The sequence below is a fragment of the Panthera uncia genome, chromosome A2, assembly GCF_023721935.1.
Source record: "Panthera uncia isolate 11264 chromosome A2, Puncia_PCG_1.0, whole genome shotgun sequence".
In the NCBI taxonomy this organism is placed as follows: Eukaryota; Metazoa; Chordata; class Mammalia; order Carnivora; family Felidae; genus Panthera; species Panthera uncia.
The window spans coordinates 21,414,397-21,430,437 of record NC_064816.1 but is presented as its reverse complement, the minus strand read 5'-3'; positions in this window follow the sequence as shown (position 1 = coordinate 21,430,437).

Genomic DNA, 16,041 nt, shown 5'->3' with positions numbered 1-16,041 from the left:
TCTAATTCCCATATTCTTCCCTCTTCTTCCTTCCCATTTTGCCATGTAATGTATTTAACCATTCCTTACAGTGCCAAGCAGAAGGGGGAAATCATCCAGCTAGAGTACTAAGGGGAACAAAGTCCCGGCCACTCTTGTCTCTTCAACAAAAGTCTATTCATTCCAGACTGGCTCAAATCTGGGCAAGGCTGGTGGATTTTACACAACCAACTGGCAAAATAAGGAGGACTTTCTAGTTTGTGCTTTAAGTGACAGGTCATTTATACCCAAAGGGAATGCTCTAATTCATCATTAAGCTCCTCTTCATTGATTACGATGCCAAAGCTTGAGGTGGCACACAGGAAACGTTGTATGCCCTGAGTGCCAAATTGGTCCCTCTGGGACTAGAAGAGCATTTTGGAAACCATTTTCAAGGCTGATGTACACACATTTTTGAGTCATCAAAGCTCATCTCTCTATTGTGGCAGAAATCGCCAATAGCTTTGGCTTCTCAAAAAAACTGGCACCAGGGACTCCCCAGACACTCATACATATGTTGCATTTTATTTTGTTTTGTTTTCAAGCACTTTGGATTCCAGGAGACCTTCCCAGAAACCTACCTAATAAGCAAGTCATCCTGAAGGTTTATTTGAATTTGTTTATTTGAATTCCTCAGCCTTCTGGGACAGTCACCCTTTGCTTCAACACCCAACTAAGATGACCTACATTGTCGTTCCACTGTTGGTGACAGGTCCAAAGCCTTCCCCAAAAGTTCCAGGACACAGGTTCTTGTCCTGTCTTGCTCTGAGTTCCTGCTCAGAGCTCATGGCTCCAGCCCCTCCTTCTCAAGCATGAGCAAAGCCACCTCGCTTTCAATTTCCAGATGTCACCAATCAAGGTTCTGCGTATAAGAGACCCGTATCAATTCTGGAGTCAATGGAAGGTAATTACAGCACAGGATGGAGGTGGGAGAGGGATATCAACTGAATGCTGGGCATGGACAGTTACTGAAATCCATAATAGAAAATGCCCTGACCAAGACTCTCTTACCGGTTGTCATCTCTTTGGGCCCTTGGGTCACTGGTCCTTTTTCTCTCATCTCCAAAAGCTTTTCCCTCTCTTTTTCTCCAGATGAATTCCACTCTTACCCTATCATTCAAAAAGCAACTAGAGACATTTTGTGTTCTCAAATAGAAATCATTTCCACCCAGTTTCACATTTACTGGAAACTCTTGAAGAAGAGGAGCCTACCTTTAAACGTTAAAATCTACAAATTCTGTTTCAAAACTTCAACAGCTCCCTGACCCTCCATGTCTTTCACCCCTTGACAATGATATTTCTAACACAGAGAAGTAACCTTAAAACTGCATTTTATGAGAACTTTCTAGATACCAGGTGCTTAACAAGTTTTATTTCATTTCATCTTTATAATGGCTCTACAGGATTAGCACCATTCTCTCCATTTTACAGATCATAATCATAACAGAGCTAAGATTTATTGACTGCTTACTATGCATGAAGGTCTATGCTAAGCAACTTGCATGAATCACCTTGCTGAATCCTCACAACTCTACAAAGTTGGGATCATTACCATCTCCATTTCACAGATGAGAAAACTGAGATTTAAAGAAGAGAAATGATGGGTGTTAGCAAGAATCAAATAAGAATGGAGCCCAGGTCCCCATAACTCCAAGGACTGGGATTTTTCCCTACACCATAAGGCTTCAGTATGACTGAGCTCCAGGAATTTAGAGAACATTCTTTTAAAAGAACATGGGCAATGATCTTCTCAAACTAGCTCTGAGATAGCTCATGGCATGCCTCAAAGCAGGCCTTCAGTAATTAGTCAAACGATTAAGGGATACTGGTTCTGGATTCAGTCTGCGGACTCCCAGGAGCACATCTCTTGGTTAAAGGGGCTTATTCACAATGGGGTTTTTCATGGCTATCATTGTCATCCCCTGAGATGGTTCAGTTAACGGAGTACCCATCAATTAAGAAGATGCCTCCTTGCTGAAAGTGCAGCATTAAATTTTCATGGGGAGAAAGAGGGAAAAACTGTAATTGGGGAAAGAATAAACTAGGCTTTTTTTTTTTTCTAATAAAACTCATGCCATGATAATGTCTGATTTGCTTGGCTCTCTTTAAAACAGGTCGGATTGTGGCATGATGAAAGATCCTGCTGTCACCGTGTGATGTGGAAATCCCAGTTCTCTCCCATCAGCTACCAGGACCTGCACTCTTACTCTTCTGTTTCCATGCTGTGTCAGGAACTTAGCACCGTAAGCTCTCAGGAGAACACTGTCTTGGTACTAATGGAAGAAGGAGGTAATTCTCTTGGAACCTGATACCAGGCAATGAGGTTCCTGGCCTCTCCTAGCGTCTGGGTTCCTATACGGGACACCTGCTCTTCTCATCAGACCCATGTCTAGTAGAAAGCTTTCCTTGTCAGGGAGCTTTATGGGATGGGACAGGAGGGACCGGCATGCCCCCTTGCGCAACACTGATGGCAAGGCTACACCTTCCTGTCCTTCGGGTGTGCAAAAGAGAAAGAAAAATGGTAACACCCAGTATTGGAGGGAGTGTAGAGGAGTTGGCCTTCTTGAGATTAAATTCCAGAAGTCAGACTGGCACAGAGCTGTGTGGGTCACAGAGCTTTAAAAGCGTGCGTTTCATTTGACCTAGCAATTCCACTTCTAGGAATTTATCCAAAGGAAGTGATTTAAAATGTACAATATTTTAGCTATGAGGATGTTCATTCACTCAGTGTTTTTATAATAGCATATGACTGGAATCAACCTAAATGTCCAACAGCAGAAAATTGGTTCAATTAATTTTGGTTCATCCCTATAATGGCATACTCAGTGGCCATTAAAACAGTAACATACAGCCCTGTTTGTTGACAAGAAAAGATGTGACATAATGTGAAAGTGGATTAAATCAGTACGATTCCATCTCTGTGTGTGTGCGTGTGTTAGCAGTGCTTGTTTCTTACTGGCGGAATCATGACTTTGTTTCTTCTTTATACTTTTATGTACTCCGTGAAAATTTTGTAAGCCCAGAGAAATTATAATAAAAAAAAGAATCAATAATGACATTTCTGTTTGTTTAAAAAGGACTATTTGTCATGAAACTCAAGGACAAAGACTAATCCTAGGAGGTCCCCGTACAGCCTGAAGATAGAAATCAGTTGACTGTTGAACATACATTTGGAACAGAGCCTGCTCCTCTACCCTTTAAACAGTAAAACATCCTCTCTGCCCCCAGAGCATTGAGTCAACACGAATTGGGGGTGCTGAGGGGGTTCTGTGATTTCTGGCCTTTCTGCCTTGAGGCCTCGCTCAAGGGTTCAGCTATCCTATCTCTTAACGTTACACCCTCCACAAAGCCACGCATCTTTTTGAGATTTACTGAGCACTCATACTGTGCCAGGTGCTGAGCTGAGCATCTGGGATTCACAGGGCAGGAAGATATGGCCCTGCGATTACAAGAGAGAAGTCTTCCCTTGGCGTGAGTGTTCCCCCACTGGATCCTTCTAGCGTATGATCTGCATCTCCTGGGGCACCTTCCCTTCCCACCTTGTTTTACCCTTGTCTTCTGCTTCAAATCCTCTTTCAATCAAGCCATCTGTCCCTTGCGAGCCGCCCCTCAATCTCCTGCAGCATGTAGGACAGTGAATGACACATGGCAGAAGGTCAGTAAATATTTATGGAATGAAGGACTAGATGTAATTGCTACCAGAGAAGCACATTTCCTTTATTTAGATTTATGTGAGCCTCATGTCTGATATCCCGGGTGAGTTGGAACTCTTCAGATGTAAGTGACAAAAAAAAAAAAAAAGCAATCGGAACCGTCTTAAGCACAAAGGGAGATTATTTTTTTTCCCACAACTACCAAGTGTATAAGCATGGCTTCAAATGGGTCCAAATCTCCAACAATGCAGGATTTGGCCTCCCTCTATCTCTTAGCCCTGTCTTCTCCGTGTTGACTCCATTCTCAGATAAACTCTTCCCATATGAAACAAAGATGCCTCCCAACGGCTCTAAGCTCTTACAGATCCAAGTCTCGGGGGGAAAAAAAGAAAGAGCGCATCGCTTTCGAAGTCCGGGCAAAAGTCTCCAACTTGGCTGAGGGGGACCTGACTGGTTAGTTTGAGTCGTGTGTCCATCCTGAACCAATCACTGAGCTGGGGGATACGGTGTCCTGACTGGCTGGGCCTGGGTCACGTGACTGCGTGTTTGGCGTAATGGGGGGTGGTGGTGGCTGGCTCCCCCAAACCCAATCTGTGTGCCCTTACCAAAAGGGTGGGTGGATTTGGGGAATGAAACAATGTCTACTAACCCTCCCTTCCTGGCAGCAAGCACATCTTGCTTGTTTCTTGAGCCCAAACTCAACTTACTCCTTTTCAACCATAAGCCTCTGTTTTCTCTCCCTGCCTGAGCGCACAACTGTATCCAAGTCCACGTGGGGAAGACACAACTGTTTCAAACTAAACCTCCTCGCTCCAGCCAAGTGCTGCCTGTGGCGTGGGGTTTGCATCTCCCAAAGCAGTCATTCTCCAGCAACCCCAGCTGCACATGGGGATCATCTGGGATGAGGAGGGTTTTTTAAAAACAGATGCCTCCCCGTGCCCTCTCCCATTCTGGTTCAGGTGGTCTTGGCCAGGACTCCTTTTCTCCCTCACCACCTCAGCTGTGAAGCATAGAGCAGTGAAGAAGAGACAGCCTCTGTTTTCAGCATTCGGACCTTGCTGAGAGCAGGACTGTACCCTGCCTTGCCCCCTTACTAACAGTGACAGTGGGCAAGGGAACCCATCTCTCTGAGCCTTACTTTCCTCAACTGTAAAATGGGAATGACAACCCCTAATTGGCAGGGATGCTGTGAGGATTAAACAAGATAAGGCAGACAAAATTCTGGCACTAGTAGGTGCTTAGAAATGCTTAGATGTAGGTTCCAAAGGAGACTGCCAAGAGGCATCTAATACTCATCCATGCAGAAGCAAACCTTGCTTTGTTCTGGACTAACTTGTTTTTCAAATGTCAGCCACCCTTTCTATGCTCCCCCAAGGAAGTCAGGATACTTAATTTAAGAAATCCCTCTTGGGGCGCCTGGGTGGCTCAGTCGCTTAAGCGTCTGGCTTCAGCTCAGGTCAAGATCTTGCAGGCTGTGAGTTTGAACCCTCTGTGCGTTAGAGACCCGCATGGGGCTCTGTGCTGACAGCTCAGAGCCTGGAGACGACTCGGATTCTGTGTCTCCCTCTCTCTCTGCCCCTCCCCCGCTCCTGCTGGCTTGCGCGCATTCACGCGCTCTCTATCAAAAATAAACATTAAAAAAATTTAAAAAACAAGAAATCCCTCTTAATATTATCATAATGTGAAAGGATTTTGTTTTTAAAGTGAGTGTGCCATGCTGGGATAGCATGAAGTACAAAAGAGACATGCATATGCAAATTAACCTTATAAAAAAGGTACTCCAAAGAGACTTACTGAATAATGAACGTGAATAATGGCAAGAACACTGGTTACCCAAGCACCAAAACCTGTCTTGGAAGCTTCAAACATTTGTTTTATATATTGTTTACATTATACGAAAGGAAAGGTCACAGGTGAAATGTAAAGAGATTTTACGATTTGAGACCTGTTGCAAGAACAGCCTCCCTCTAACATCAGAATATCTAGAAGGGCTTAAAATGTCACTAACTGTCTCAAAATTATTGTAGTGGATTTGCAGAAAAAAGGGATGTAAAGGGCTTTCCTCATTAAAAATGTTCTTTGATTTCTCACTTGTAGCTTTGGTAGTGTTATTGGCAAGGGAGCAATGGCAGGGGACTGATTCTCAGATGGTGGGGCTGACCAAGTAGGAAAGGCATAGGGGGCAGTTTACACATGAAAGGAGTTTCTGCTCAAAGAGGAAGTGCGGACACTCACTTGTAGCCATGTCATTAATTTCTCCAAAGAGAGGACTTTGAGAAGAATACTTTGGAGCCCTCCTCCCTGTAAGGAAACCAGCTTAAAAGCTCTGACGGCCACCACATCAGGGCTACAACCTGCACCCGCTTGCTCATCACAAACACAGATGAATGTCTGTGTGGGTCCCTGGGTTACAGCAGGCGAGGAGGCAGGGGTGAGAAAACTCAAGACCCAGGGGGGTCTATGCGGTTGTGAGCATAAGCCTCATGCCTCCCGCAGGCTGTGCTCCCAGCCTCACTCAGCCTGGCAGGCAGACCTTGCCAGGGAAACACTGGGGACTCCTTTGACGGCCTGCTTTATCTGGAGGACTCTGCTACAGCATGGAGGTGGTCTGGCTAGACCTTCCTGGTTTAGAAGGTGGCCACTACACCCTCCTCTTCCTCTCGGTCTCTGGGTCAGACTGGCTCATGGTCTGAGGGCTCCCTAGGCTCCCCCCTCTCGCTTCCTATTTTCTTTTCTTTTTTGTTTTTAATTTTTAAAAATGTTTATTTATTTTTGAAGGAGAGAGAGAGAGACAGAGTGTGAGTGGGGGAGGGGCAGAGATAGAGGGAGACAGAATCTGAAGCAGGCTCCAGGCTCCAGGCTCTGAGCTGTCAGCACAGAGCCCAACATGGGGCTCGAACTCACAAACCATGAGATCACGACCTGAGCCAAAGTCCGATGCTCAACCGACTGAGCCACCCAGGAGTCCCCCTTCCTGTTTTCTCCCACAGATATTTCCCCTAATAGAATCCCTGCACACTTAATCCTACCGTGGCATCTGTTTCTTGGAGAACCCAAACTAACACTGGGCTCCACAAGACGTTCTAGAGAAACTGGAGAAGAAAACGCAGGTGTGAGGAAAGCTTTCTGTGTATCACATGCTGTTGAGGGCTCTACCTGGACCTGCAGAGCCAACGTTCCCCGTACCCTCCAAGGCAGCTACTGCTCTCATTTTTGTTTAAGGCCAAGGAACTTTGCCCAGCTGGTAAGTGGTGGCACCAAAGTTTGTGCCCAGACCACCTGGTTCCAGGGCCCACATGGTTAGCTAGAACACCATCGCAGAGCACTGTAGTGGGACATGTGCTGGTTTTCCCTGGCCAGTAAATCATCCCCCTTCATCAGGTAATAGAACTTCTCTTCCTGGGAGAACCCACTCCATATGGAGCTAACCAGAATGTCCCATCATGGGCACCTGGCCCAAGCAGGGCCAATCAACTTCTCTCCTCTGGATTCTCCTACCAGCATTTTCCACTGTCATTACTAAGTTAATAGGATACAAGACTTGCGCTGCCAGCAGCCATCATGAAAACAGCCTGTCCAAGGGATGTAAAGAGAGACAGCTGGAGTAGCATCACTTGATCCAACCATGCCTGAAGCTGGAAACCCTGGGAGTAATTGAGCTTTTCAATTACAGGCATCGCTTGATTCCCTTTCTGCTTATGTTAATTTTATTTAGGCTTTCATCTCTTATAACCAGCGGAGATCAGAGTCAGAAAGGTGCTCTTTGAGTAAAGATTTGAAAGGACACAGGAATCTATATCAGTCTGCTAGTGCTGCCACAACAAAGTACTATGAATCTAACAAAGCACTGCACACCCAAGTACCTATAAGTTAAACAACAAACATTGTCGGGGTGCCTGGGTGGCTCAGTTGGTTGGGCGTCCGACTTCGGCTCAGGTCATGATCTTGTGGTCGCGAGTTCGAGCCCCGCGTCAGGCTCTGTGCTGACCGCCTGGAGCCTGTTTCAGATTCTGTGTCTCCCTCTCTCTGACCCTCCCTCCATTCATGCTCTGTTTCTCTCTGTCTGAAAAATAAATAAACATTAAAAAAAAAAACTTTAAACAACAAACATTGTCTCACAATTCCGGAGCCTAGAAGTCCAAGATCAAGGGGTTGACAGGGCTGTGGGGGAAGGGATTGTTCCAGGCCTCTTTCCTTGGCTTGTAAATGGCCATCTTCACCCTATCTCTTCACAAGGTGTTCCCTGAGGGCATGTCTGTCTCTGTATCCAAATTTCCCTTTTTTTTTTAATTAAAAAATTTTTTTTAATTTTTATTTAACTTTATTCATTGAGAGACAGAGAGAGACAGAGCATGAGCAGGGAAGGGGCAGAGAGAGGGAGACACAGAATCTAAAGCAGGCTCCAGGCTCTGAGCTGTCAGCACAGAGCCCGACGCAGGGCTCAAACTCACGAACTACAAGATCATGACCTGAGCCGAAGTCGGATGCTCAACTGACTGAGCCACGCAGGTGCCCCCAAATTTCCCTTGTTATAAAGACATCAGTCATATTGAACTAGGGCCCCCCCTAATGACCTCATTTTAACTTGTTACCTCTGGAAAGACCTTATCTCCAAATAAGGCCACATTCTGAAGTACTGGGGGTTAGGACTGCTACGTATCTTTTTTTTATTGGTAGGAAGGTGTGATATAAGGAATACCATCCAACCCATAATAGGACCCTGCTTCTATAGCCTAGAAGAGAAGGACAGAGGCATACAGACAGGATGAACAAGAGTGAAGAGTTGATCTCCATCCCCACTGGGGACGGCTAAGAGAAAAGGGGGAGATTTCAGCTAGAAGTCAGGACAACCCCCTTTCCACAAGGTTTGAGACACAAGGGAAAATGTTCACAAAAGAAATGGCATCACCATCTCTAAAGATCCTTTAGCAGGACCTGTTATCTAAAAGCAACCCGACCCAGTGCCATGCCTCACAGAGGTGCTCCATAAATACTGCTCAGGTTGTTTTGGTTTTCATTCCTCTCAAATGCTCTGAAGTAAATATCATATGCCTTTGTTTTGTTCAATCAAATTAAATCTAACTCCAAGTTCCCACTCACCAAGATGGTGAGAAATGTGGTAAATTCAATCTTAGCCATCCCAGAGGCTTCCTCTCAGCACCTCTCTCCCTCCACCAACACCATTTGAAGGTTCTGATCATATCTGGTCTGGAACACTCAGGGAGGGCCTTCTGGCCTTTAGCCACCTCTCATCACCACTGCTACTCAGGGCCAAGCCAGCATGGCCCATGGAAGGCAGAGGCTCCTCTGTTCCTCTGTCTAGTCTGGGCACAGGGATCTTAACTGAGGAGGGGAGACACAGTACCTGGGAGGGGTCCAGTCTTCCAGGACCACCATGCAGAATTCCCCTCTGAGGCTCTGTCATCTCCATGTGTTCCTCAGGGAAACTGGCACAGCCCCCACTGACACATGAAGGGGAATAGTGAGGCTATTCCTGAGAAATCTGCAGGAGGGTGATGTTCCTAATTGCCTTGGCAGGGTGGAGGAGGGTGGGGCTTATACGACCCGGAGATGACCCTGCAGCCAGAAGCCAGTCCAAAACTGCTGGTCAAAGAGCCCCACAGATGGAAAGCCCAGGAGGCTCTGGGACTTGATACTGAACCACTAACACCTGACTTCCTGGGGTGCCCTGTGCAGTGGATGCTGCTGTGTTTCCCCCTCTTTATCCTCTTGCTCATGGTGCTTCAATTTCCCTCTGGTGAACTCTCTCCCACCACAGTCCCTGTGTTTTGCATAGAGTTCAGTTAACTTCTGATCAAATTCCCTGGCAAGGATGACTGGTTCAGGAATGGGCTTGGGAGCTGGTCAAGTCAAAGAGATGTGGTGGGACTTCCACGGTGGCTGACAGAGAAGTGGTCTCTCCTTCCCCACTGGGCTTGAACCTTCCAGGGTACAGACCGAGAGCCCTGGGCAGTCATCTTTTCTGAGAAGGAAGCCAGCAAGGAGAACAGAACTGAGAAACAGAAACATTGTTTGAACACCCGGATCCAACTGAGCCTGAAACCCACATGCCCCTGGATTTCTCAGTTACCTCAAGGAGGCTGCGGTGAGTTTGATCTAACTTGCAATGGAAACCTTTTCAACTACCCAAGCCTTCCCTCCCACATTTAGTCTGTGTCTCCTAACTTTCCTGCCAGACTTCTCATCCTTGCCAAACAAAAAGGATCCCAGAGATCCCTTTGTCTTCCTAAACCCTGCATCCACGCCTGCAGGTAACCAGAGTCAGGTCAAGCCAGCAGCACCTCTGGACCCTGCCAGTGACCACCTTCCAGAAACTGGTGACCTGGGGACTTCAGCCATCCTGCCAAGGAGGCTGAGGCTCACTGAGCCCTGAGGTTCCTGCCAAGACCAGTTGCAGGGATTCCCCTGCTGAAGACTGGGCCCCCCTCCCTACAGATCCCCCTAATACTGGCTATGAGGAAAGAGGACCTAAGGCTAGAACAGCAGGCTACATGCAGGTTCTTGGTTCATGGGCTTTCCACAAATGAGGGCAGGCAAATTTACAGAGCAACAACCCCATGCCAGGCACTGGGCTGAGCCCTCTTCTTCACAAACACCCTGTGATGTTGGTGCTATTATTACCCCATTTTACAGATGAGGTAAAATGACCCTTTGAGAGGAGGGAGATTTGTGGACCTTTCTCATCCTTTTTCCAATTCATTACAACTTTGCTTGTGTAGCATTATTTTTTTTCACCTTAAAAAAATAGGTGATATAAACAAATAATCTAAAAACGTCAGCCAATACAAAAGAATTTAGTGTGAAATGTCCTTCTCCCATCCCTGCCCCTGGCCCCAAGGTACCAGGCCCCCTGCTAAGCTTTTTACATTCTGCATTTAATCCACAGAACAGCCCTATGCGGGTACACAGTAGTACTCCTCCCTGGTTGAGATGATGAAGTTGAGCCTGACTGAGATGGTGAGGACTGAGCTGGGAGGGGAACCCTAACTGCTGGCCTCTACACCCATCCCCTGGACCTCATCTGCATACTGAGACTCCTCCCCCTCGGGCCAGGACTTTTTCACTGCAGATTCTGTTTGCAAAAAGTGCTCCCAAGCCTCAAGGTCACTTGGCTTCTGTGGGTTTATTTCAGAAATAAAAGCAAATTGCTTTCCACTGCACCTGAACAATCCCTGCACATCTGCCACATGTCTGTTGCCTTACTCCAAGCCTTGTCTGTGCCCTTCCTCGGCCAACATTAACCAGCTCCAGGGTGACTGGACACACCGCAGCATTGTGAGGCTTCCCCGTTTGTTGCTCAGGGGAACATACTGGTCTGCAGTGATAACCGGGGTCTTACTTTAAGGCTGCCCATTACTATTTCTACACACTCTGACAGCCCAGATGTGGATATGGGAGATTGCAACAGTCCAGTTAGTTAATATTCTCCATGACATCCCAAGTAATTGCATCCTACCCCTCTGGGAAGAGGAGGCCAGCAGGCAGAATGGCTGGCACCCCTCCAGTTCACAGCTGGCAAGACAGAGGAGGGGTCTGGGCACTGTCATCTCAGTAGGGGGAAGAGGAGCGTGGAATTGTTTCCCCCACGAAGCCCGCTTTGGTCCACAAGCCATCTGTGCGTAGCAGCAAGTGCCCCAAGCACTGAGGACTTCTCTAGTTTCTGCTTAGACAGTGCCTCAGGCGAGCGAGGAGATAGAGAAGACTTACGTATCCTGGCTGCTCCATGCTAATTAAATTGTAAAGAGCCAAACAGGAATGCAGTAATGATAACAGTCCTGTGGGTGAATCAAGTATATCTGCCTCTTAGAAAGAGGCTGGGAAACCTTTGCTGTGAGCAAATTGTATTAATAAATGGGGGACAAATACAGAACAGCTTCCAGCCCGCAGGTCATGCTGTCTTGCCAGTGGAACTGAGCACGGCTTATGTATTCTCTGATAATGTAACTTCAGGAAGCCCACTTTCCTCCTGTGCCCATGGGCAGTGGTGTGCTGGTAAATGTTTAACTACCAGCTCTCAAGGGGGGAAGCCATGATTTGTAACATTTGCTGATTTCTGAGGTGTGAATACTCCGGCCCATGCCTGATTTCAAGCTACCAACATGAGGTCACTGAACGTGAAATCGGAAAGAGGCGTGCCACAGCGCACCATTATATAGGTAAAATATAAATATAAATAGATATAAACAGACTCAAGGGCGTAGATAAGAGTAAAATGTATAAAATACCTGGGTAGAAACGAGTTTTGATATTTATTACCTTTCTTTTTCGTATTATTTAATGGCAAATATATATAATTTAATGTTTAATAATGACTGTGCTTAGTGACTTCCTCATAGAGTTTCCAAAAATCTAATAATCAGATCTTAACAAGCTGGCATGAGCCAGCCCAGCCCATCACTAACAGGTCAGGAAAGGCAACTGTAATCGAGTCGTTCAGATTTCAAGGAAGAATCAGACATGGATTATCCTAGGAGCAGGGATTCAGAGTAATGATGCGATAGATAGGACGTGAGGTAGCCCCAGACATTCGCTCATCAGCCACAGGCTCACTGGGGTTTTTAGGAGCAGAATGGATATTCAGCCCTTTGGAGAACTGGAATGATCAGCTTGTCATGGCTGTGGAGACAGCCCAAGCCCTGGTGACCCAACGCCGAACACCTAACATTTTGGAACACGTCTTTTGGAGAGTTTTGCATCAAGACACATCGGGGCTGAGCTGGTCTCCCTTAGGCCCAGCCCACATCTGGAAGGCCACAGCTCAGGCCATACCCCCTGTCCAAATGGTTGTGCCTGAAATTGCAGAGTTCCCAGGGACACCCATAGCCTGAGTCTAATGACCTGAAGCAGAGGGAGCCTCTTGGGCCCTCTTTCCTCACAACATGATGTGACCATGGCAGGCCTTGGAGCGCCACGCATCCTTTGCTCCTCTGAACTCCTTCATCTCATCCTGCTTGGAAAGGGCTACGGAGCCACTTGAAGGTTCTGGCTTATTTGGTTTCTGCACTGAGTTCTTCTCTAGTGCTGAGTACATAGAGAACCAGTTCCTGGTCCTCGATGCCCTATACCCAGAAACTCAGACACATGGAGATAAATGTGTCCTTTCCCATCACTACTGTGCGGTATGTGGGAAAGAAATGCACCAACTTTCAAGTACAAAGCTGCTGCTACTACCTCCCATGCTGTCCCTGCTGCTTGGAAGACTACTGCCCCCTTTCCTCCCTTTCCTGCTTGCCTTTAAACCAACTCCTATTCATTTTTAGGGCATTTTGCTAAAATTGAGAAGCAAGTGACAACATAGTATGTGAACTTCAATCTCAAGTTTGGATATGTCCCCACACACACCATATATCGGACAGGAAGCACACACGTGCACCCAAACGGGATTTTTTTCCCTCTGTATGCTTTTCTATTTGTTCTATATTTTTTCTACTGAACATGTATTAGTGTTACAAACAGTGAAAGGGCTCTTTCTCATTTTCTCCGAGAAGCCCTCTCCCACCCCTGCAGCAAGCACATCTATCCATCTTCTGCACTGTCTCTATCTTGTGCATCGGCCGTCATTGCCCACGCCACCGTGGGTTGGAATCAGCCTTGTATTTCTTCCTACTTCTTCCACTAGACGTGAGTACGTCAAGGGCAGTGACTTGGCTTGCCCACTCCTACCCTCAGCATCTGACCCCGTGTCTGGCACAAAGAAGGCCTGGTGGAATGATTTGTGGAGTCACACTAGCTCGGTGCAGAGCCCAAGATGAAGACCACCTCCACCTGTGCAGAAGGGAAGAACTAACTCTGACTTTCCAAGAGTATTCTGTGGGAATACAAATTACAAGACCCTGTCAAGGACAGACCTCATTCATTTCAACTTTTTCATCTGTGCTCTTCCAGAGGTAAGAAAATTGAGGCCAAAAGCGATCTGGAGACTTTCCCAAATCACATAGCAAGTAAGTGTAGAACCAAGTAATAATCCAGGTCCTTTAATCTTAATATTTTCTATTTCACCAGCTACGAGTGTAGAGAGAAAGTAGAGGGCGCTAAATAATGACAACAAAAGCATTGATTGAGAACTTCCTGTCTACCAAGTCCTCTGCTGGGCCCTTCTCACACACTCTCTCATGTAAACTAACGTGTATGATTATCTTTCTCATTTGACTGATGGGAAACAGGTTCAGAGAAGTTGGGTAATTCTCCCAAAAGGGCATGCCTGGTCCAGCCTAATATATCCTGGGTCCATGCCTCTGTGCTATTAGCAGCTAACGAATCAGAAAATCAAGAGCTGGGTGACATGGAAGTGTTGCCTTCAAGGAAGGCATGCGGCCCTAGGAGGCTGTATTTAGGATTAAGGGAATGACAATCAGGTCCAGGATGGCTGAATCAGACCAGTCAGAGTCCCATTTTTCTCTGACAGAAAAATGCTGAAAAGGACCAATTAAAGCTTCACCACATCTCAAGTGCCTTTCTTGGTCATTCTCTCCTCTGTTTCATTATTTTGCTTTCCTTTCTGATGGGCTGTTCTCCATTGGCTCCTCTCCTCCCCTTCCCTCGGCTCTGCAGTGGACCCCACCCGCCGTGGGACTCTCCTTGCTCCCCAGCTGGGGTGGTGGCCTCTTGTGCAGAGCACCTTCCTAGGGGTGCTGGCTCTTTTCCCCTGCCATTTCTCACTTCTTCACTTAGCCCACAACTCTTTGTTCTTCTTCTGCCTTGGGCTTAAATCTTAACTGAGCATCTGTCACATCACCCCTCCCACAGAGCCGAGGTCAGCACCTTTGATGGCTCCTGGGCCCTTCTTTCTTTTACTAAAACAATCCTCTCTTTTCATCCCTATTCTTGGGAGCTCAGGATTCCAACAGCCCTTCTTATCTCATCTTCAAATCCTTACCATTTAGGATTCTTTGTGAGTTAGTAGGATGGCGATAAAGAAGCATGTCTAGCCTTTCATATAATAAAGTTACTCCAGTTTACTAAAGTTTTTAAGAGAGGTAAGAATGCCCCCCCACCCCGCCAGAGATAGTTCTTATCACAAAAATGACTTTTCTGTACACTGGAACTTTTTCAGGTACTTGTATCTGGGATAGGGCAGTCTCTACCAAATGAGGCAGCATGGTATAATGACAACTTAACAAACCCAGTTCTGCTACTTCCCAGCTCTGTGATCTTAACAAAGATGCAGCTTCTTTCTGCTGTAATTTCCTCATTTACACAATAGGATGATCGTGTCTGCTCTGCAGGGCTACGTGAGGTCTCAAAATGATGCCTGGCACACAGTGGGTTCTAAAGAAGACCTGCTCTTGGAAAGTTCTTATTCCCTTATTCCCAGTGGTTTATCTTGTGGAAACTACTTCATGTTTATAGGGAATCTTCATTTCCACTGTCTCACTGGGGCCCATATCCCCATCAGAGTTCAGTTGTAGAATATAGGGTATTCTCTAGCCATCATAAGCAGGAAGGATTTATTTCAGGGTATCAGATGGTTTACAGTATCATTCGAGACTTGACCCTCCCCAGCTCCATCACCGTTGCCGTCATCAGATGCTGTGGAAACATGGCCTCTACCTCATTTCTACCTCCCGGATTTCCCCTGAGCATGTGTGCCTGGCTGAAGTTGGAGCGCATCTGGAAACCTAGCCGCAAGGGAGTCTGGGAAATTCCATCTTCACCTTTCCAGCCTCTGCAGTACAGGAAGGCAGACTTCAAAGAGATCAGAATTGATGCAGAGAATCAGTCTTCCATTTCCACAACAGCCTGACAAGTGATTTTCTGGTGGAAATCTTGTAGCATGGCACCCTGTTTGACTGCTCTCTCCCTGCTGATGGCGCTGAGTGCACTGGGAGCTAAGGGAATCTATGAGCACTGTCTGCTTCTGGAAGCACATCTTTTCCTCAGGTCTCTCAGGTGGGACCTGCTTTATTTCCCAAAGGTGGGGCCACTATCTTCTTTGTTCCTCATTGTCACATCCAGACCACTTCCCCTCCTTGCTCTCTCCAAAATCGCAACTCCTGTGAATCCTAGACCATCCTTTCCCTCCCTTTTTAGACACCTTTTTTTTTTTAGAATCTTTTGACGTTTTTAGACAATTATGACTCTTCATTAGAGATTTTATTACCTTGCTCACTGTCTTCCTCTCCACCTCTACTCTATTCATCATCCTCAGGGACTTCAACACCTATATAGATGATCCTCGAGCACCCTTGCACTGTCCCTTGATCTTTACTTTCACCGACCTTTTCCTCCACCCCACCTCAGTCACCATCTTTTAGCACACCCTAGACCTTATCATTTCCAACATCAGCACCCCCTCTATGTCAGCTGCATCCATCCTACTTGCTGAACACCACTTCTTGAGTCTCCAGTG